Source organism: Ovis canadensis, chromosome 26 (assembly GCF_042477335.2).
Source record: "Ovis canadensis isolate MfBH-ARS-UI-01 breed Bighorn chromosome 26, ARS-UI_OviCan_v2, whole genome shotgun sequence".
NCBI lineage: Eukaryota > Metazoa > Chordata > Mammalia > Artiodactyla > Bovidae > Ovis > Ovis canadensis.
In genome coordinates, this window is record NC_091270.1 from 29,401,003 (window position 1) to 29,422,832 (window position 21,830).

At 44.2% G+C, this 21,830-nt stretch overlaps 1 long non-coding RNA gene across 1 annotated transcript; it reads right to left on the bottom strand.

Annotated features, from left to right (window-relative positions):
• Positions 1-8,084: 8,084 nt before the first annotated feature.
• LOC138431054 (uncharacterized) lies at positions 8,085-13,463 on the bottom strand. The gene is made up of 2 exons (XR_011253513.1): positions 13,382-13,463; positions 8,085-8,271 (listed from the first exon to the last, which is right to left on the bottom strand). It is a non-coding gene; the product is annotated as an uncharacterized lncRNA (long non-coding RNA).
• Between the last annotated feature and the right edge of the window lie 8,367 nt (positions 13,464-21,830).

Below are 21,830 nucleotides of genomic sequence, written 5' to 3' on the forward strand. Positions count from 1 at the left end.
GGAAACCCTCCTGATTCATGGTTTCACAACCTGAGGTTTCAATTATTCTACACACACAGTGAACCCAGGCAGCCCAGGAGGGAGAAAAAATGCCTTCCTTGGTTATCTTGCTCATTAACACCCTGTAACTCCAAGTGTGACTGTAGGTGTTAGAGGTCTCCTGTTAATACCTTGCATTTTGGTTTATAATTGAAGATCTTCCTCCACCCACCGCAGACACAGGGGCTCACTATTTTCAGCCACATCAAGTGTGAGGAGGTTTCACACGCGGTGAACACAATCAGCTGTTTGAAGGATTATGGCCACGGGCTTTGGCTTGGTGCCTCTATTTACAGGCCTGTGGGTTATCTATGTCTGATCTGTAGCACAATCCGGAATATATTTCAGTACCTTGAAGGTGGTGGATCCAGGTTAAAAGGCAGCCTCAGATGGGGCTTTGATGGCATTCATAGATGTCGGCTCTATCAAGACACTGCTCACCACTTCTCAGCTACCCAGAAAAGGAGGTGATTCGCAACCCAGAAACAGAGGCAGGAAGTGAGGAAAGTCACCGATCCAGGGGCATCAAGTTTGTCATGGGAAAAGGGCACCTGCCTTGGCGTCTAACGAGACTGTGACCTCCAATTCCACTTCTTACCATGTGATCTTCGAGAGTCTTTTGTTTCCTCATCTGTAAAATCAACAACATTCATGCATTTGATCATTTTTAAGTAATTCTCTATGCATTAGGTGAAGTGAAAGTCACTCAGTCATGTCCGACTCTTTGCAACCCCCTGGACTCTACAGTCCATGGAATTCTCCAGGCCAGAATGCTGGAGTGGATAGCCGTTCCCCTTCTCCAGGGAACTTTCCCAACCCAGGGATCAAACCCAAGTCTCCCGCATTGCAGGCAGATTCTTTACCAGCTGAGCCACAGGGGAAGCCCATGCATTAAGTGCTGTGACTCTCAATGACAAACAAGATAAACCCATTCTTGCCTTCACAGAGCTTACCCGCCACCCCCCAAAATAAATACTAAATAAATGACTCTTGTTGCTGGCTCAGTTAATGCAACAAATGCTATTATTAGGTAACATGCCCATCGGAATATTTTTGTTCTTTATCCAGTCATTGTCAGGACCAAAAACTTCTTTCCATAGCTCAACCACAACCCTTAGACACAAAGGACCACTAGAGAGAGCTGTTTAACCCTTAAGTAAGGGGATGCGTGGACCAGAAGAGAAGTCAATGTAAATTATAGGAAATTAAAATTAAGTATATGCTCTTGTCAATATATACATTTGTATACATGTGTTAGAGCAGGAAGTCGGTTGTTCTTGGTTAATGAAAGGCAGCCAGACTGCAAACTGACTTCAAGATTCCTAAACAAGATGTGGGTTTATGAGTTGAGGTCCCCAATTATTTTTATCATGACAGAGCTTCAGAATGATAACAAAGATCAGAGAAGAAGTGTTAACTTGTCATGTGCACAAAGCTGGGTGCTTTGCTATTGTGTATCAATAAATGTTTGTGGACTAAATAAAGGAATTTTGTTGTTTTGTTTGGTCACTTAGTCATGTCTGATTCTTTGCGACCCCCTGGACAGTAGCCAGGCTCCTCTGTCCATGGGATTCACCAGGCAAGAATACTGGAGTGGGTTGCCATTTCCTTTTCCAAAGGATCTTTCCGACCCAGGGATCAAACCCACGTCTCCTGTACTGGCAGGCAGATTCTTTGCCACTGAGCCAGAGTGGGTAGCTGTTCCCTTCTCCAGGGGATCTTCTCAACTCAGGGATTGAACCCAGGTCTCCCACATTGCAGGTGGATTCTTTACCACCTGAGCCACCAGGGAAGCCCAAGAATACTGGAGTGGGTAGCCTATCCCTTCCCTTCTCCAGATCTTCCCAACCCAGGAATCAAACCGGGTCTCCTGCTTTGCAGGCTGTTTCTTTGCCAGCTGAGCTACCAGGGAAGCCCACTGAACCACCAGGGAAGCCTAAATAAAGGAATTAATAGGCAATAATTGTTTTATGCCAAACTTTTCGGCGCATCCATCCCATGTGTCAAGAGAAGTATTCCTTGAGACTATCCAGGAGGTCCAGCGACTAAGACTCCAAGATCCCAACACAGGGGCCCCAAGTTCAATTGCTGGTCAGGGAACTAGACCCCACATGCCTCGAGTCAGAATTCGCATGCTGCAACTAAAGATCCCACGTGTTGCCACTAAGACCCGGAGCAGCCTACATAAATAAATATTTTAAAAGGAAAGGAAGGAAATGAGGAGGGTTTTGTCGCAACCCTGGGAGCACAGGAAGATTTAGTAGCTTAAAGAAAGAAGGGGAAGTCTTCCTCTGTAAACTCTTATTATACGCCTCTATCTGCTTCCTTTTTCTCCTTGTGCTTGATGGACCTGGAAAGACATTAATAAGTAAGACCCTGGAGCAAGTGGCTGAGGAGCCAAGGGGGCGTTGAGTTGTTTTCAAGACTTGAAGTATCTTAGTCTTAGGATCCGAGTCTTGGCCTTTAAGTAACCAGCCATCTCCAGGGCCAGAGCTGCAGGCAGCTGGGAGGCTGTCTGTAGCATATCAGTTCTCCCCACGACTTGCTTTTCCTTCACAGAGCTGCACTTGCAGCCTCTTTCACACATAACTGGTTGAAGTTGATGGAAATTACATGTCTTATCACTTCTTAAAAGAAAAAAATATATAGAAAATGTAAATCTAAAAGAAACGGGCAATTTTCTGGTACCACTTTATATTTCTGTGTAAGTTACCAAGTGCCAGTCATCCTTACTTTTATAAAATTCAAATTTGTCGAGCAGCACGCAGGCTTTCAATGTTGTACAAGAAAAGATAATGCTTCATGTGAAACAGTCACTTATGTTAGTTCTGCAGACGTGCCTGCCTACCAAAAGAGAATTTAGCAGATTGCTGGTTTGGGAAAAATATTAATGACCTCATTAAATGATCCCCTCAGCTCTGGGGTCATCATGGAAAGGTAATCAACAAGGTATTACAGTTCTGGATGCAGAAATCTTTACTGACATCAAAGTCACCACTCATTTTGTAGTGTGTTTTTAACTGATGTAACAAGGTGAGTGCCCAGGAATCAGCATAAATGAGAGGCCCTGTTAAACTGTACTGGGAAGTTAATGGCTATCATAATCTGCTTGGAGTGTTGTGCCTTCCATCAGCTCACCAGATCGCTCACTAGGGGTAAACGTCTAAAATGAAAGCAAGAATCAAACTAATGTTTTAGTACTGCAGTTCACCTGTTCTTCAGTCGCTAATTCTCGTCTCACTCTTTGGCATCCCAAGGACTGTAGCCCACCAGGCTCCTCTGTCCATGGGGTTTCCCAGGCAAGAATACTGGAGTGGGTTGCCATTTCCTTCTCCAGGGGATCTTCCCCACCCAGGGAGCAAACTCGAGTCTCCCACATTGGTGGGGGATTGTTTACCTCTGAGCCACCAGGACAGCCCATTGCAGCTCCCTCCGTGTGTGTAGTGAGGGTAACATCTGTGGTCTTGCTAATGACAGCAACAGTCAAGGCCATGAGGTGAAAAGTCAGCTTCTACAGGCATGAACCAGCAAAATAGAGCAGGAAGCCTCTCCTGTCTGAGTCGCTACTGACACTGTTCACAGTAAGAAATTCTAAGCTTGGATGCAGGAGGTGATGGAGAACAACGTGGCAATGACAAGGTCACGCCCCTTTGGGATCAGCCTCTGTCTGCTGCAGCTTGTGACTGACAACCCAGAGATGATGCCCAGTGCCAGCCACGGAGCATTCCGAGACACTCTGCTAATCATGCTATCTTCGAATTAGCCCTGGGTTGAGTTAAATATCCACCGAAAGGAGTGGAAGGATCCTCGTGAAATCATCCTTATGAGAACAGGAGAGATTTAATAGTTTGGTGGTTACAGTAACCACTAGCCTGCTAGAAAAATCAATATCTCCGCAGTGTTAGAATCACACCAAGGGGTCCTGGAGCCGAGCCCTGTCACTGAAGAAGAAACTCGGATTCATTAGAGCAGGAAGTCAGGATGTGCAGGGAGATCAAGCACAAATACAACCTGGGCTCTTTTGTCCGCAAATTCAAGAAGATGCTCTTCTTTCAGGATCCAAGTTTGTTTTTTTTTTGAAAAGCACAGAATTTACAAAGCTGAAAGTGACCTCAACAATCACCGAGTCCAGCCCCTTCTCTTTACAGATGAGGAAATAGAGGCCCAGAAAGATGACTTGGCTTGCTCCCATTCACCCAGCTGACCTGGTGAGATTTCCTCCAGGCGTCACAAGGCCCGTCCCCAGTGTTAGAGCCTATGAACAAAAGCACACAGCTCTTCATTTAGAGCCTCGAAGGAAGGCACTCTGCTCAGCCTTCCAGGAGCATAGAGAAAGCGGAATCAGTTTCTCCCAACTCGGCGCCTGAGAGAAGGTAAAACCACATGATGGGTAACCAACTTTCAATGGTTAGGTTGCAATGTAAGGTGATGATCAAAAAGGTGTCCAGGGGACTTCCCCAGCGGTCCAAGGGTAACGGCTACACATCCTAACTCAGGAAGCACAGGTTTGATCCCCGGTCAGGGAAACTAAGATCCCACATTCCGCACAGCATGGCTAGGGGGGAAGAAAAAACAATTTGCGTGAGCTGTCCAGAGTAGAACATGATTTGGTGTGCGTCTTCTACAGAAAAATAGCCTTTTCTGCCCACCCGGGAAGTAGTTTATAGACAGAGTTACCCCTGCTCTCTTTGTCATCAGTGCCAGTAGATACAATATTCTGTTTATAACCCAGTTCCTTTTTCGGAAGGAGGGCAAAATACACAAGATGCAAAGGATGAGAGCCTGCGACATAATAAGGATCACACGCATCTCAACCATCAGTACCAGAAGTTGCCCAAACTGTAGCCATTCACAACCTGGGGACAAGATCCCATCTCAGGGAATCGTCTTGTGTTTCTGCGTGAGTTGCTCAGTCGTGTCAGACTCTGTGTGACCCTATGGACTGTAGACAGCCAGGCTCCTCTGTCCATGGGATTCTCCAAGCAAGAATACTGGAGTGGGTTGCCACTCCCTTCTCCAGGGGATCTTCCCGACCCAAGGATCGAACCTGGGTCTCCAGCATTGCAGGCAGATTCTTTCCAATCTGAGCCACTAGACCTGTGCTTAAGCCCAGATAAGGAAGACTGCATGCCCTCTTCTTGTATTCACTGAATATTAACTGTTACTATGTCCCTAACATATTCACAGCCCCCTCCCTCCGAAACCATGGACTTTCAAACAAATAAGTATACAACACACATATACAAGGTCTTTCCGCTTTGTTCTATTTAATTCAAGCCTTGTTGAAATCCCAGGGATAACATTGCTTTTTTAGATAGAGTCCCACTATCTTTGCACCTATACAAAAAGCATCGTATGAAATACATAAATAAGAGCAGGCAGGGAGCACACCCTCGCGGATTGGAGAAGATGCCTGGATCTGGCTTGGAGGCTGATAGCTTAAAAAACTAAGTCTGGCTGCTGGAAACCAACAATATCTCCACAATAATGCAGAGACCCCCATATAAACTCGTTATCTTTGCCTTCCACTCCTTTATGTTTTTGTATGCATGTCTCCCTGTGAGACCCAGAGGAATTCCCTTTCTTGAAAGTCTTTGTTAATAGCCTATTCGCTCCCTTGCTATTCTCACGCAACATCACAAATGCTATGTGCTGGCAAAAGGTGAGATAGCAAGTTTACATTTTAGAGTGTAATTTCACTATGAAGCAATTCGTTTTGTTTGTAACAGCCTGCCACTGTTCCAGCCAGATGCAGTACGCCAGGCTCTGGGACAGAGGAAAGAACTTGATTTTCTAAAAATGGGGGCAAATTCTATCACTGATTTCAGTGGCACATTAAGCCGGTTAGTACTAGACAGAACCAACATTTCACATGCAGACATATTCTCTACTTGAAAGTCAAGTGTCCTTCAAAAGACGGAGAAATTATTTGGGATTTCTGAAAACATCAAAGGAATCCCCCGCAAACCATCCCCATAAACGCCTCGATCAGTTTAGCAATCAGGGCCAGAGCCGATGGCTTTGATTTCTCTTTGATGCAAACCATAATACAGGATGGAATGGCTTTGGGAAATGCTCATAAGCAGTGGTCAGGAAAGTGGATTTTTCTATGTTACCAGCCAGACCCCCACGCTGATGGGCTGAAGCCCAGTTGATGGTTGGCATTATTCATTCACAATGCACACGACAAAGCTCTTCCCCCGCCTGCTTCATCCAAACAGAATCACATCCTCCTGCTGTATATACAGAGATTGCAGCAGTAACCGAGATGCTTGAAGAGTTTTTTCACCGCGTATGCCTTTAGAGGTACACATTTGGCTCAGCAGAAGCTAAACATTTTTAAGAGCACAGTAAGAAATAGGCCAGAAAACATCAAAGCTTTATAGCTTTTGAGAAAACTTGATGGTCTTGCTGGTACAACTCCCTGTGATATGGTTCAGTTGTAATAACAATAGAAACTGTATCAGTGCAAACTGCTGATGAAACATCAGAAAATGTAGCCAAGGGTCTTTTAAACCCATTTAAGAACTGTTCTTTTGAACTGCGCCTCTTAGCCTTGGAAAACCTCTTCGAGATTTTAAGCAGGGCTCTGGATGGACTGCAGAGTGAGAACCTGAAATTATCTCGTGCACTGGAATCAATATCAAGCGGTATTTTCTCTTTGAGAGAAATTCAACCCGACAGAAAAGAGAAGGAGCCGTAAGGAAACCGGGACCCTGGCTAAACACTTGCCTTAGAAAATACGCTGTAAAGCAGTCCAAATGAGGTGATGTCACCAGAAGCAGAAAACCACAGTGACAGAATCAAATGTGATCTGGACTTCAGAATACTTCATTATCACTACCACAGGTCACTAAACTTCACACCACGCATCCATCAGCCTGGATAGCCATTTGGAAGCCGCCGCTGGTAGCTAGATGGCGCAGTGAGCAACCACACACCCCGCGATCGCAGGCGAGCAGGGTTCAAACGGAGGCCTGGGTGCTCAGGCCCAGGTTTGTTAGTCTCAAAGTGCTCTCTAGTGGCCAGAGGAACAGAAAATTATCTGACACTTGGAAAGCACTTCGGGGGATGATTGAGAACTAGGGAGAGGTCTTGGGACCGGCAGGGTGGAGACGCTCTCTAATGCAGTCTGCATCTCGGGGGTCTGGAGTGTTAGCCGCTCAGGCGCATCCGACTCTTTGCGACCCCATGGACTGTAGCCCCCCAGGCTCCTCTATCCTGGGTCTGTGGGAACCTTTTATGAGCAAACTTGCCATTTCCAACCACTGTGTTGCTACCTGTAAAACACCGATAAATCATTACGCTCAGCAGTGTAATTTCTATACTGTGTGCTAGAGGCTTATCAAATTCATAGGGGGAAGCACTTGTAGGGGGCTCATTAGTGAAAGCTATATCGAAACAGAATACAAAGTACATTGAGCTTGTCCATTTATCTGACTGGGCCAGTGCTCTCTGCTCTGCTTCATAAGCCAGAGTCATTGCGCTCTGCTTCGTAAGCGTAAGTCACTGTTTTAGGGAATGCGATGAGGTTAGGCGTCAGGCTTGGCTGAAAGAAAATCGTTTCTCAGCACCTGTATATTCCAAGCACAGTCCCATATTTTATCTCTGTGTGCATGCTCAGTTGTTCCGTTGTGTCTGACTCTTTGTGACCCCATGGACTGTAGCCTGCCAGGTTCCTCTGCCCGTGGAATTTTCCAGGCAAGAGTACTGGAGCGTATTGCATTTCCTCCTCCAGGGGATCTTCCCAACCCAAGGATCAAACCCAAGTCTCCTGTGTCTCTTGCATCGGCAGGTGGATTCTTTACCACTAGCATCTTTGTTTAATCCTCACAAAGACTCCTCTGATGGAGGAATCACTGTCTGGATTTTTCTTTTTTCCAGAGATAAGGTGGAGGTTGACAAACTTTTCCTAGAAAGGACCAGTGAGTAAATATTTCAGGCTTTGAGGGCCACCTGGCCTCTGTCACCTCTGTGTATCCACTGGACTCTGCAGTTTCAGCGTGAATACAGTCAAGGACGATAGACAAACAAATGGGAGAGGCTGTATCCCAAAAAAACTTTATTTGTGGGCACTGAAATGTGTCTCCAAATACTGTTCTTCTTCTGGTTTGGTTTCAGCCATTTAACGATGTAAAAATCATTCCTGTCTCACGGGCCATACAAAAATAGGTAACAAAGCCGTACAAAAACAGTGGGCTGTAGTGGCCACCAGCCAGAGTTTGCTGAGTCCTGCGATAAGAAAACTGAATCTCAGTCCACAATTCTGTAAGTGGTGGCATCGGCAGTCAAGCCAGCCTGACTGTGGTCCCGGCTGAATTGTGCGTCACAAGCTGGGCCTTCATTTCTAGTACATCAGACCTCCTCCCGCTCCTGCTTTCAGCATCGGAGTAGATTTGGTTTTTGTTTGTTATGAAAGAGAAAATTCAAATGAGAACTTCTCCAGAAAGAGCCAAGACAAAGACAGGGGAAAAGAAAACAAGCATTGAAGGTAGGCAATTAAGCATTAAGAGTGACGCACAGCGCCCTTCCTGGAAGACCAAGACGTTGTGGAGATTTCTAAATCAGGTGGAAGGCACAGCCCTTGAATTCAAAAGACTTGGTATCATAGAAGGAGCATATGAGGAAATCATCAAAACACATTTTAAAATTTGCATGTGTCTATACAATCACCTTTAGCTGGAGGGCAATACACATGACAAGAGGGGCTGCTAGGAGATAGCCCTCCCAGGAGCCCAGGCCTCCTACTTTCAAAAGTGTCAGGCGGGTCTTCCCTGGTAGCCCAGGAGCTAAGCCTCTGAGCTCCCAATGCAGAAAGCCCTGGTTCAATTCCAGGTCAGGGAAATACAGCCCACAAGCCACAACTAAGTTCTCAAGCTGCAACTAAGATCCAGAGCAGACAAAAAAAAAAAAAAAAGCATGTCAGGCATTAACTCACTTGTAGTCTGAAGAATTTCAAGTCACAATACCCAGGCACATACACACAAAAATTTCTTATCTTTTCTAGAGTTTAGATTTAACTTTTACTTTGGGCTATAATGTTGTCTAGCAAAAGAAATGTAGACTTGGTCTTTTCAGGTTTAAAATCATACGTAAATAAGTAAGACAATCACACTTTATCAGCACAAGGGTAGAGAAATGTGTTACTGGAACAGAAAAGAGAATCCATAAACAAGCTCACTTATGAACGGAGACTTTATAAATTACCATGTTAGCAACTGCAGAGCAGGGGGTGGGGTGGGGGTGGGGTGGAAATCCATAGTACCAGAATAGTTGGAGGCCCATATGGACAAAATTAAAACTTGACCACTACCAAACATGAACACAAAAATTAATTCCAGGTGGACTGCAGATCCAAATGTGAAAAGTAAACAATAAAACTTGGAGATCAGTGCTGTCCAAGAGAACTTTCTATGATGGTGGAATGTTCTATAATTCTGCACTGCCCAATACATTAGCCACTAGTTACGTGTGCTTATTGAGCCCCTGAAATGTGGCTAGTGCAACTGAGAAACTGTCTTTTAAATTAAATTAAATTTTAGTTAATTTAAGTTTGAAAAGTGAAAGTGAAAGTCACTCAGTTATGTCTGACTCTTTGCGTCCCCATGGCTTATACAGCCCATGGAATTCTCCAGGCCAGAATACTGGACTGGGTAGCCTTTACCTTCTCCAGGGGATCTTCCCAACCCAGGGATCAAACCCAGGTCTCCCACGTTGCAGGCAGATTCTTTATCAGCTGAGCTGTAAATGGCCAGTGGCTTCCCAGGTGGCGTTAGTGGGAAAAGAACATGCCTGCCAATGCGGGAGATAAAAGAGATCCAGGTTAGTTCCCTGGGTGGGGAAGATCCCTTGGAGGAGGGCATGGCAACCCATTCCAGTATTCCTGCCAAGGACAGAGGAGCCTGGTGGGGTTCATAGGGTCTCAAGAGTCAGACATGACTGAAACGACCTAGCATGCATGCACGTCACACATGGCCAGTGGCTACTGCAACATCGGCACAGATTTGGAGGAAAATTCAAGATAATACTTTCCTGACCATGGGTCAGGATGGTTTGCCATTCGGTGGCAAACCACTTCAGTATTCTTGCCTTGAGAACCCCATGAACAGTATGAAAAGGCAAAATGATAGGATAATGAAAGAGGAACTCCCCAGGTCAGTAGGTGCCCAATATGCTACTGGAGATCAGTGGAGAAATAACTCCAGAAAGAATGAAGGGATGGAGCCAAAGCAAAAACAATACCCAGTTGTGGATGTGACTGGTGATAGAAGCAAGGTCCGATGCTGTAAAGAGTAATACTGCATAGGAACCTGGAATGTTAGGTCCACGAATCAAGGCAAATTGGAAGTGGTTAAACAGGAGATGGCAAGAGTGAATGTCAACATTCTAGGAATCAGCAAACTAAAATGGTCTGGAATGGGTGAATTTAACTCAGATGACCATTAATATCTACTACTGTGGGCAGGAATCCCTTAGAAGAAATGGAGTAGCCATCATGGTCATCAAAAGAGTCTGAAATGCAGTACATGGATGCAATCTCAAAAACGACAGAATGATCTCTGTTCGTCTCCAAGGCAAACCATTCAATATCACGGCGATCCAAGCCTATGCCCAACCAGTAATGCTGAAGAAGCTGAAGTTGAATGGTTCTATGAAGACCTACAAGACCTTTTAGAACTAACACCAAAAAAAGATGTCCTTTTCATTATAGGGGACTGGAATGCAAAAGTAGAAAGTCAAGAAACACCTGGAGTGACAGACAGATTTGGCCTTGGAGTACGGAATGAAGCAGGGCAAAGGCTAATAGAGTTTTGCCAAGACAACGCACTGGTCATAGCAAACACCCTCTTCCAACAACACAAGAGAAGACTCTACACATGGATATCACCAGATGGTCAACACCAAAATCAGATTGATTATATTCTTTGCAGCCAAAGATGGAGAGGCTCTATACAGTCAGCAAAAACAAGACCGGGAGCTGACTGTGGCTCAGAACATGAACTCTTTATTGCCAAATTCAGAGTTAAATTGAAGAAAATGGGGAAAACCCATAGACCATTCAGGTATGACCTAAATCAAATCTCTTATGATTATACAGTGGAAGTGAGAAATAGATTTAAAGGACTAGATCTGATAGACAGAGTGCCTGATGAACTATGGACAGAGGTTTGTGACATTGTACAGGAGACAGGGATCAAGACCATCCCCAAGAAAAAGAAATGCAAAGAAGCAAAATGACACCCGTGGTGGATTCAAGTCAATGTATGGCAAAACCAATACAGTATTGTAAAGTAAAATACAGTAAAAATTAAAAAAAAATTTTTTTAAAAGCAAAATGGCTGTCTGAGGAGGCCTTACAAATGGCTGTGAAAAGAAGAGAAGCAAAAAGCAAAGGAGAAAAGGAAAGATATAAGTGTCTGAATGCAGAGTTCCAAAGAATAGCAAGGAAAGATAAGAAAGCCTTCCTTAGCAATCAGTGCAAAGAAATGGAGAACAACAGAATGGGAAAGACGAGAGATCTCTTCAAGAAAATTAGAGATACCAAGGGAACATTCCATGCAAAGATGAGCTTGATAAAGGATGGAAATGGTATAAACCTAACAGAAGCAGAAGATATTAAGAAGAGGTGGCAAGAATACACAGAAGAACTGTACAAAAAAGAGCTTCACATCCCAGATAATCATGATGGCGTGATCACTCACCTAGAACCAGACATCCTGGAATGTGAAGTCAAGTGGGCCTTAGATAGTGGAGGTGATAGAATTCCAGTTTAGCTGTTTCAAATCTTGAAAGATGATGCTGTGAAAGTACTGCACTCAATATGCCAGCAAATTTGGAAAACTCAGCAGCGGCCACAGGACTGGAAAAGGTCAGTTTTCACTCCAATCCCAAAGAAAAGCAATGCCAAAGAACGCCCAAACTACCACACAATTCCACTCACCTCAGACGCTAGTAAAAGTAATGCTCAAAATTCTCCAAGCCAGGCTTCAGCAATATGTGAACCGTGAACTTCCAGATGTTCAAGCTGGTTTTAGAAAAGGCAGAGGAACCAGAGATCAAATTGCCAACATCCACTGGATCATCGATAAAGCAAGAGTTCCAGAAAAACATCTATTTCTGCTTTATTCACTATGCCAAAGCCTTTGACTATGTGGATCACAAGAAACTGGAAAATTCTGAAAGAGATGGGAATCCTAGATCACCTGACCTGCCTTTTGAGAAACCTGTACGCAGGTCAGGAAGCAACAGTTAGAACTGGACATGGAACAACAGACTGGTTCCAAATAGGAAGGAGTACATCAAGGGTGTATATTGTCACCCTGCTTATTTAACTTCTATGCAGAGTACATCATGAGAAATGCTGGGGTGGAAGAAGTACAAGCTGGAATCAAGATTGCCGGGAGAAATATCAATAACCTCAGATATGCAGATGACACCACCCTTATGGCAGAAAGTGAAGAGGAACTACAAAGCCTCTTGAGGAAAGTGAAAGAGGAAAGTGAAAAAGTTGGCTTAAATCTCAACATTCAGAAAACTAAGATCGTGGCATCTGGTCCCATCACTTCATGGGAAATAGATGGGGAAACAGTGGAAACAGTGTCAGACTTTATTTTGGGGGGCTCTAAAATCACTGCAGATGGTGATTGCAGCCATGAAATTAAAAGACACTTACTCCTTGGAAGGAAAGTTATGACCAACTTAGACAGCATATTCAAAAGCAGAGACATTACTTTGCCGACTAAGGTCCATCTAGTCAAGGCTGTGGTTTTTCCTGTGGTCATGTGTGGATGTGAGAGTTGGACTGTGAAGAAAGCTGAGCACCAAAGAACTGATGCTTTTGAACTGTGGTGTTGGAGAAGACTCTTGAGAGTCCCTTGGACTGCAAAAAGATCCAACCAGTCCATCCTAAAGGTGATCAGTCTTGGGTGTTCATTGGAAGGACTAATGCTGAAGCTGAAACTCCAATACTTTGGCCACCTCATGCAAAGAGTTGACTCATTGGAAAAGACCCTGATGCTGGGAGGGATTGAGGGCAGGAGGAGAAGGGGATGACAGAGGATGAGATGGCTGGATGGCATCACCAACTTGATGGATATGAGTTTGGGTAAACTCTGGGAGTTGGTGATGGACAGGGAGGCCTGGCATGCTTTGATTCATGGGGTCTCAAAGAGTCAGACACGACTGAGCGACTGAACTGAACTGAACTGACCGTGCATTAGGAAAAAAATTCTTAAAAATCAGACATGGAAGAGTACTTAATAAAAATTCAGAGCTTCTGGGACATTATGCTATGTGAAATAAGCCAGTCACAGAAGGATGAATCCCATACAATTCCACTCACCTGAAACATCTGAAAGTGAAAGTGGAGTCACTCAGTCGTGTCCGACTCTGCGACCCCACGGCCATGGGACTCTCCAGGCAGGAATACTGGAGAGGGTTGCCATTTCCTTCTCCAAAGAATCTTCCCAACACAGGGATCAAAACCAGGTCTCCCGCATTGCGGGCAGACTCTTTACTGTCTGAGCCACCAGGGGCTCCTTTCCATCAGTACTTCTGTCAAAAGACCGATCAAAGGAAAGGTGAGAAAGGGTCATGACCCACATTCCTCTTTTTAATTTGGCAATAGCATTTGGCTAGTAAACAGCAATTTTCAGTATTTTTGCTGGATTGTTCTTGGCCAGGTTCTACCTTCCAGTTTTGGTATTCTTAGGCCTGTGATTTTAACATTAAAAAAAACAACCACAGTGGTTTGCTTGAAAAAAGTTGGAATAGTTTTCCTTTTAGTACAGGAAAGTATTATATTAATATAACCAAGGTTAATTGCTTCACACATGGAGCAGAAAATGAAGCAAACAGATCTCACACAGCTTCGAAAGAATTTGAATTATATTTCTGAATTCAGACCTATATCATCAACTGAGATAATACCTGAAAATCTACCAGGATTCTTCTCCGACAATAGCAAATATTGCATGGAATTCATCAGTAGTTGAGTTATCAAACAGAGGATGATATCTGGGGGAAATAATGAGTTTAGTGATTATATGAAAACCAGTATGACATATGCTATATCATATTTTTAGTATCAAGTCTTGAAGCCAGACAGAACATATTAATAGGTGTGTGTGTACTTTTATCATAAACTAATATCCAGTGACATAGTCACTAGGCTCACCAAAGCTTCCTATATCCAAAAGAGAGTAAGCATTCTAGCTATAACTCAAAAATAATAAGACTGACTGTCGTGGAGTCCATTACTTTATAATCAAATTGCATGACCTCTTAGAGTGGCTGGCCTTTTACTTTCACTCAACAGTTTTACTTAAAAAAAAAAAATGACATATTAGTTGTCACTGCACAAGTTTTATTTTATCAATACCTGCACTTTTCAGAATTTTGAAGAATTGGTCCCACCAGAGGTCATATTTACACTTTCTCGTAAGCTCTGCCCTTTCAGTTAACCCACTTTCTAGAAATCATAAAAACAGAAATGCAATCGACATACTCTGGAAACGTGTTAAATGTTTGGAAACACGTTAAATGTTTGGAAATACCACTACCACCGTCAGCAGCAGCACTTAAAACTTGCTGAGCATTCCTGGAGAAATAGAAGTATACCCGTTTCCCAGATAGAATTATACCCATTTCACAGATTAGGAAACTGAGACTGCAGAAGTTGAGTAACTTACCCAAGTCCACACAGATGGTAAGTGATGAAGCTAGGAGTCAATTCCAAGCATTTTGTTTGACTCTGGAGCCTGCTGCTGTGCTATACTGTCCTGGTTTCTACATTGCACCATCATCAAAAAGGGATGGATACTGAGTTCACAAATATAAAGAATACGAACCAAGCAGAAAGAACCCTATATTTGAAAAAAAGTATGTAATAGTTGAGAAATGTTCATCATATCTTAAAGAAAAGAGAAAACTTTTCTCTGGAGTACTTACTGTATGCCAGACATTGCGGTTAAGTTGCTATGTATACAACTGTTTCTTTTAATCCTGTTAACTGCTAACATAATTCATTCTACTATTAATATTAACTCCACTTTTTTTATTTTTTATTTTTTAAATTTCACATCAAGGTAGTATGTTTTATTTCTGAAACAGTTCTGTAGTTCTTACATTCAGATCTATTTTAAATGTTTCTTTGTTAAACTCACTTGTAATTTACCTGTTTTTTAAAGATCTGTTGTTTAAAGGTTAAAATCTCTATAAAACCTAAAAATGTTTTAAAATTTACTGAAAATGCAACAAACTCAATTAAAATTTATTTAAAATAATACCCTCCACTGATGTTACTTTTACCCCCTGAAAAATTCCAGAGGAGTGTTAACAAAAGATTTAAACTACTGTGCAAAATTTCTTCACAAAAAGTGTTTAAAGGCTGGTGCAAAATAGGAAGCAAATTCTAAACAATTTTGGCTTCTTGGAAACAAAAACCGCTCTAACTCCATTTTTAAAATGTGGAAATTGAGTCAGAGATTTAAGAATTCTTGGCCAAGATTGCACAGCTAGTAGATGGCAAAGCCAGCAAACATTTCAACGTTGATTTCCTTTTTTCATATTTATTCTCCAGATGAGACTCCACAGCTTGGCCTTTAATCACCTTGCCTGTCTTTCCCTCCATCACACCTGCCTGAACAGACCCACACCTGCCCCTAGCAGTCACTGGGCAAATGGGCTTCACCTTGAACTTCACTGGGCTTCCCTGGTGGCTCAGACAGTAAAGAACCTGCCTGCCATGCAGAAGACGTGGGTTCAATCCCTGGGTTGGGAAGATCCCCTGCAGAAGAGAATGGCTACCCTCCAGAGTATTGTTGCTTGGAGAATTCCATGAACAGAGAAGCCTGGTGGGCTACAGTCCACGGGGTCACAAAGAGTCAGACCTGAATGAGTGACTAACAGCTGCACTTTTTACTGTGAACTTCTCTGTCCCACACCCCAGATGTGGGGTGTGCCGATGCTTGCCTGCTGGTAGGATTACTGTCCTCATCTCCAGCAGAACTGTCTCTTCTCTCCTCTCAAACCTTCTGCCTAACCTAGTGCCTTCCTTACATCTTCCATCACTGATCCTTTACCTTTTACTTGATTGAGAAAGAAAGACCTCCACACTGTCTGCTTCACAAATTTACCTTCCCCTGTGCCGTTGTCTGGAGAAGGCAATGGCACCCCACTCCAGCACTCTTGCCTGGAAAATCCCATGGACGGAGGAGCCTGGTGGGGGGGCAGTTCAAGGGGTCGCTAAGATTCGGACACGACTGAACGACTTCACTCTCTCTCTTCACTTTCAGGCATTGGAGAAGGAAATGGCAACCCACTCCAGCGTGCTTGCCTGGAGATTCCCAGGGACGGGGGAGCCTGATGGGCTGCCGTCTATGGGGTCGCACAGAGTCGGACACGACTGAAGTGACTGAGCAGCAGCAGCAGCAGTGCCGTTGCCCATTTTTCCCTTCCTTTGGCAGCTGAGCAAACAGCTTCCTTTCCTGTCAAGGGCGATCCTTCCTGTGTTTTCTGGATCTCATCCCTGCTTGAAAAGTGATTCCTTCTCAAGTACTTTGCTCCTTAGTTCTCCCTTATTTCATCTCCAATTTTCCCTTCCCTCATTTCTTAAATGGAGAAGGAAATGGCAACCCACCCACTCCAGTATTCCTCCCTGGAGAATCCCATGGACAAAGGAGCCTGGTGAGCTACAGTCCATGGGGCTGCAGAGAGTCGGACACGACTGAGCGACACACACGCATTTCTTAAAAACAAGCAAAAACCCTGAATCTTCCGTCTGTTAGCCTCTCAGCATCTCAGCATATAGGCAAGGTCGACTCAGGGTGAGTGGTGGAAACACTTTTTAGGGGAATCAACCAGCTAGTGTCATGATTACAGAGCAGACTCAGCCGCATCTGCTGCAGCCTGACCTCGTGCAAGGACCCCCTTCTCCCTGGAGTACTGACCTTGTTGGTCATCCAAGAGAACAGGAATGGCACCTGCATCACCTCTGCTGGAAACCAGGTGCTCTGGATGGACGATGTTTTCACATTGAGGTAGGGTGCCCTGGCGTGGGGAACACCCTGGTGACACTGGTGATCTCTCATACGCACTCTAAACCATTTGCAATAGTTGTAGGGGACTCCAGTGTCACAAAGATGACCCCACTAGGGGCCAACTGTCACATTTGTGTTCCTGAGATAGGTGAGAGATGGGGTAGAGGCTGTTGTCCAGGTAACGATGGGAAGCTGAGTACCACCCATGCCCCTGGGTGTGCACTCTCAGTATGCCTGCAGGTAGTGACTATTGTCCGTCAGCCTTTTGTGTATTACTGGGCAATGGACTAAAACACGCTGTCTGGACAGTCACTTCCCTGGAGAGGGTTTACAGAAGTAAACTGTGTAGATCTTGAGGCTCTGAGTCTCTTGAAGGGTTCCAGGAATCTCTGCCAACCTCTCTGCCCTCCCGCTTACCATTACAGATGGTGAAGTTCCTGGCCCCAAGCTTCATTTGACACGTTGCCAGTCTGACTGCCCGTGAGAGGCTGATATGAAGAAGGAGACCAGGGACAAGTTTCAGAAAAGTGAGATTGATCCCAGAGTCAAACATGGCAGGCTATCAATCTCAGCAAGAGAGAGAGGGATCTGCCTTATAGATGCTCCAGCCAGAGGTATCTGAAATATTTAATCCTTCTAATCCAGAGTACTAGCAGCTTCCCAAGACCCTCCAAGGCAAAACCCAATTCTCCATGCCCTTGACCACTCAGAAAAGTCTGGTGGGATGAACGCCAACAGGAAGGCAGAGATGCAGAAAAGGAGAGAGAGAGAGTCAGGGTGAAGAAGTTCTTCCAGACATAGAACTCAGCTGATCCTGGATGGAACCAGTGAGAAAGGAAGGAAATAATTTACCTACCCTCCTCACCCCTCAACCCCAGCCTTAACAGAAGCACAAGCAGACAAAGGTCTAAGGGCTTTCTAGGGTCCCAGTACCAGCCTGGCCTGCAAGCAGAGGACGGTGGAAATTCCAGAGAACTGTGATGCAGGAGAAGACTCTTGAGAGTCCAAGGGATGGCCAGGAGATCAAACCAGTCAATCCTAAAGGAAATCATTGGAAGGACTGATGCTGAAGCTGAAGCTCCAATATCCTGGCCACTCGATGCTAAGAGCTGACTCATTGGAAAAGACTCTGATGCTGGGAAAGGTTGAAGGCAGGAGGAGAAGGGGATGACAGAGGATGAGATGGTTGGATGGCATCACCGACTCGATGGACATGTGTTTGAGCAAACTCTGGGAGACAGTGAGGGACAGGGAGCCCTGGTGTGCTGCAGTCCATGGGGTTGAAAATAGTTGAGATATGACTGTTGGCTAAACAAAGCAACTCAGCCCCACCCCAGCAGTCCACAACCCGAGACAGGGAAGGGTTCTTTCCAAGTAGGGTTAAGCTCCATGACCACAGCTGTGGTTGGCTTGACGTCCACCCCATATAAGTTGCTTTCCTGCCCTGCCTCACTTTCCCCTCTGCTATTTGTGCTTTTAGAAGAGTTTCCAAATAAAAACTTGCCTTGAATCCGGTCTCCATTTTGTTTCCACTCTTACAGATTACTTATTAATAACAAAAAAAAGTCTGGCAGACCACATCTCAACTAAATGGACAAATTTAACATCCTCAATGATGGGACAAACAGATTCAATGGGAAGTGAACACAGCATCACCTACCTACAAAGTATTCTCGGCAAAAAAACTTCAAGCTCAATTCAATCATAAGGAAACAATCACACTGTTTAGTGTCGAATTGTGTCTCCCCCCAAATTTGCCTGTGCAGGGTCTTAGATGAGGCATGTGGGATCTAGTTCCCCGGCCAAGGATCGAACCCAAGCCTCCTGCATTGGGAGCAGGAGTCTTAGCCACTGGACAACCAAGGAAGTGCCAACATGAATATCTTTAAAGAATCAAGCTAGTCGTCCTGTAGAATATCCCACAAAATTCATATGTTGAAGGCCTTATCCCCAGTATTTCAGAATGTGACCTTATTTGGAAATAGAGTCTTTGTACGTGTAATTAATTGGTCAAAATAAGGTCGTGCTGGAGTAGGGTGGACCCTAAATCCAACAAGTGGTATTTCTTATAAGACCATCATATGAAGACAAAGGTAGAGATTGGAGTTATGTTGGCCAAGGCCGAGGGAAAGCAGGAGCTGGCAGAGGCAAGAAAGAATACTTTCTTGGAGCCTTTGGAAGGAGTGTGACCCTGCCAACTCCTTGATCTTGAACCTCTAACCTCCAGAACTGTGAATCAACACATTCCTGTTGGTTCCAGCCACCTATTTGTGGTTCTTTGTTACAGCAGCCCTAGTAAACTGATAATACACAACACAGATTGTGGGATATTCTACAGGACAACTAGTTGGATTCTTTAAAAATATTCGTGTTGAGACTTCCTTGGTTGTCCCGTGGCTAAGACTCCCGCTCCCAGTGCAGGGGGCCTGGGTTTGATCCTTGGCCGGGGAACTAGATCCCACGTGCCTCATGCAAGACCCTGCACAGGCAAATAAATACTTTTTTTAAAATCCATGTTATAAACAACACCAACACACACACACACTATGGGTGGGATGTTGTTCTAGGGTGAAGGAGACTAAGGAGACATGATAATTAAATGTACTGTGTGACTTGAGTAGGCCCTGGCTATTAAAGGGACAACTGGGGAAATCTGAATATGGATAGAAAAGATTACGTTTTTGTGCCCAGTCAGGTCCAACTCTTCGAGACCCCATGGACTATAGCCTGCCAGGGTCCTCTGTCCTTGGGATTTTTCAGGCAAGAATACTGGAGTGGGTTGCCATTTCCTCCTCCAGGGGGTCTTCCCAACCCAGGGATTGAACTTGAACCCATGTCTCCCGTGTCTCCTGCATTGCAGGCAGATTCTTTGCAGGCTGAGCCATTACATTAAACTTCTTGGGTTTGTTAGTGCTGCTATAGTTATACAGGAGATTTCTTCATTTTGGGGGGAAAATGTTTCTTGATGTCTACAACTCATTTTCAAATGGTTCAAATAAAACCATTAAACACACACACACACACACACACACACACACACACACGTCCCCACATAAAGACTGCCCAAACAAATGGAGCCAAACGTTACCAACTGGTGATTCTGGATGAAATGTAAATAAATGCACTGCTCTTTCAACTTTTCTTTAGTTCTGAAAATTTTCAAGGCGGTAAGTTGAAGGAATTATTGTATTTTTTGTGGGTGGTGGTTTATGGCAACCAATACTGCTTCACACAGATGATACCTACACTTCTTTTCTAACAAAGTAACTAGTTGTAAACAAACTGGTCGACTTTTGTTCAATCCACATCTTGGTTAAGCGGGCAGATGTTAAGACGTATAAGACTGCATCTCCTTTGAGAAACTAGGCGAAAACTGAGCAGATGATCCGTCTAGAATGTGTATCCCTTTGGGAAGTGTGGACCAGTTCCTACTCATCTATGCCATCCCACCTCTTAGGCAATCTTGACTCTAGATGTGTCTTTGCACAGACATCCCTTAAACCCGATGCACTGACTTGCAACTAATTTGTATTTTAGCCCTAAAGATGAGCATCCCAGATTTAGATTTCAGCATTCTTTTTTGAGTGAAGAGTGAAGTCGCTCAGTCGCATCCGATTCTTTGTGACCCCATGGACTGTAGCCTAACCAGGTTCCTCCATCCATGGGATTTTCCAGGCAAGAATACTGGAGTGGGTTGCCATTTTCTTCTCCAGGAGATCTTCCAGACCCAGGGATTGAACCCCCATCTCCCGCATTGTAGGCAGATGCTTTACCATCTGAACCACGAGGGAAGATTCTTTTTTGAGATTATTATAAATTGTTATGACTCTAACTCATGGAATAAACCTTACTAAATGTATTTTTCTCACTCAGCTATTTAGGTTGAACATCTACGTGACAGTGTTGAGAACTCTGAGTACGTTTCCCTCATATTCAAGGTATTTCTATTCTCTGGACACCTCAGGGTAATTTCTGACATTAAGACAAATATAAAAGCCTGAATGGCTAAACTTGCGAGTGCAAAGTAGTTATATTACGGCATTTATAAAGAATCTCTCAAAAGGATCCATTCAGCCGTATACTAGAGTTCATTTCTAGAACATAAACTTTCATTTTTACACTGGGGAATCTCAGGAAGAGTTGCTCTATATGATTCCAGGCTTGGCTTCAAGCACAATAAGAAATGACACCTCTGGCATAATCATAAGAATACAAGAGGGAAGATACACGGACCTGGCCATGATTGTTAGCTGTGATATCTATAATCTGACATGTATATTTTAAGTAATTTATTTAAATTTCTAGTATTTTATTAATATATTTAGTATCTAGTATGAATAGAATGGCACTAGTGGTAAAGAACCTGCCTGCCAATGCAGGAGACATACGAGATGCGGGTTCAGCCCCTGGATCAGGAAGATCCCCTGGAAGAGGAAGTGGCAACCCATTCCAGTATTCTTGCCTGGAGAATCTCATGGACAGAGGAGCCTGGCGGGCTGCAGTCCACAGGGTTGCAAAGAGTCGGACATGACTGAACTTAGCGTGAAACCTACTACAGGTTTCTTGACTTCAGTAACTCAGTACCAATAATATAAATTTCAATTGGTCAACTGGTCAAAAAAATGATCAACAACGGTGAGTCACGTGGAGACTTCAGTCTTACTCACTGTTTCCCCTCCACTGGCTTGTTGGAAACCGCCCCTCCACTGGCTTCCATGATACACATTCTCCTTGTTTTCCTCTGACCTCTCA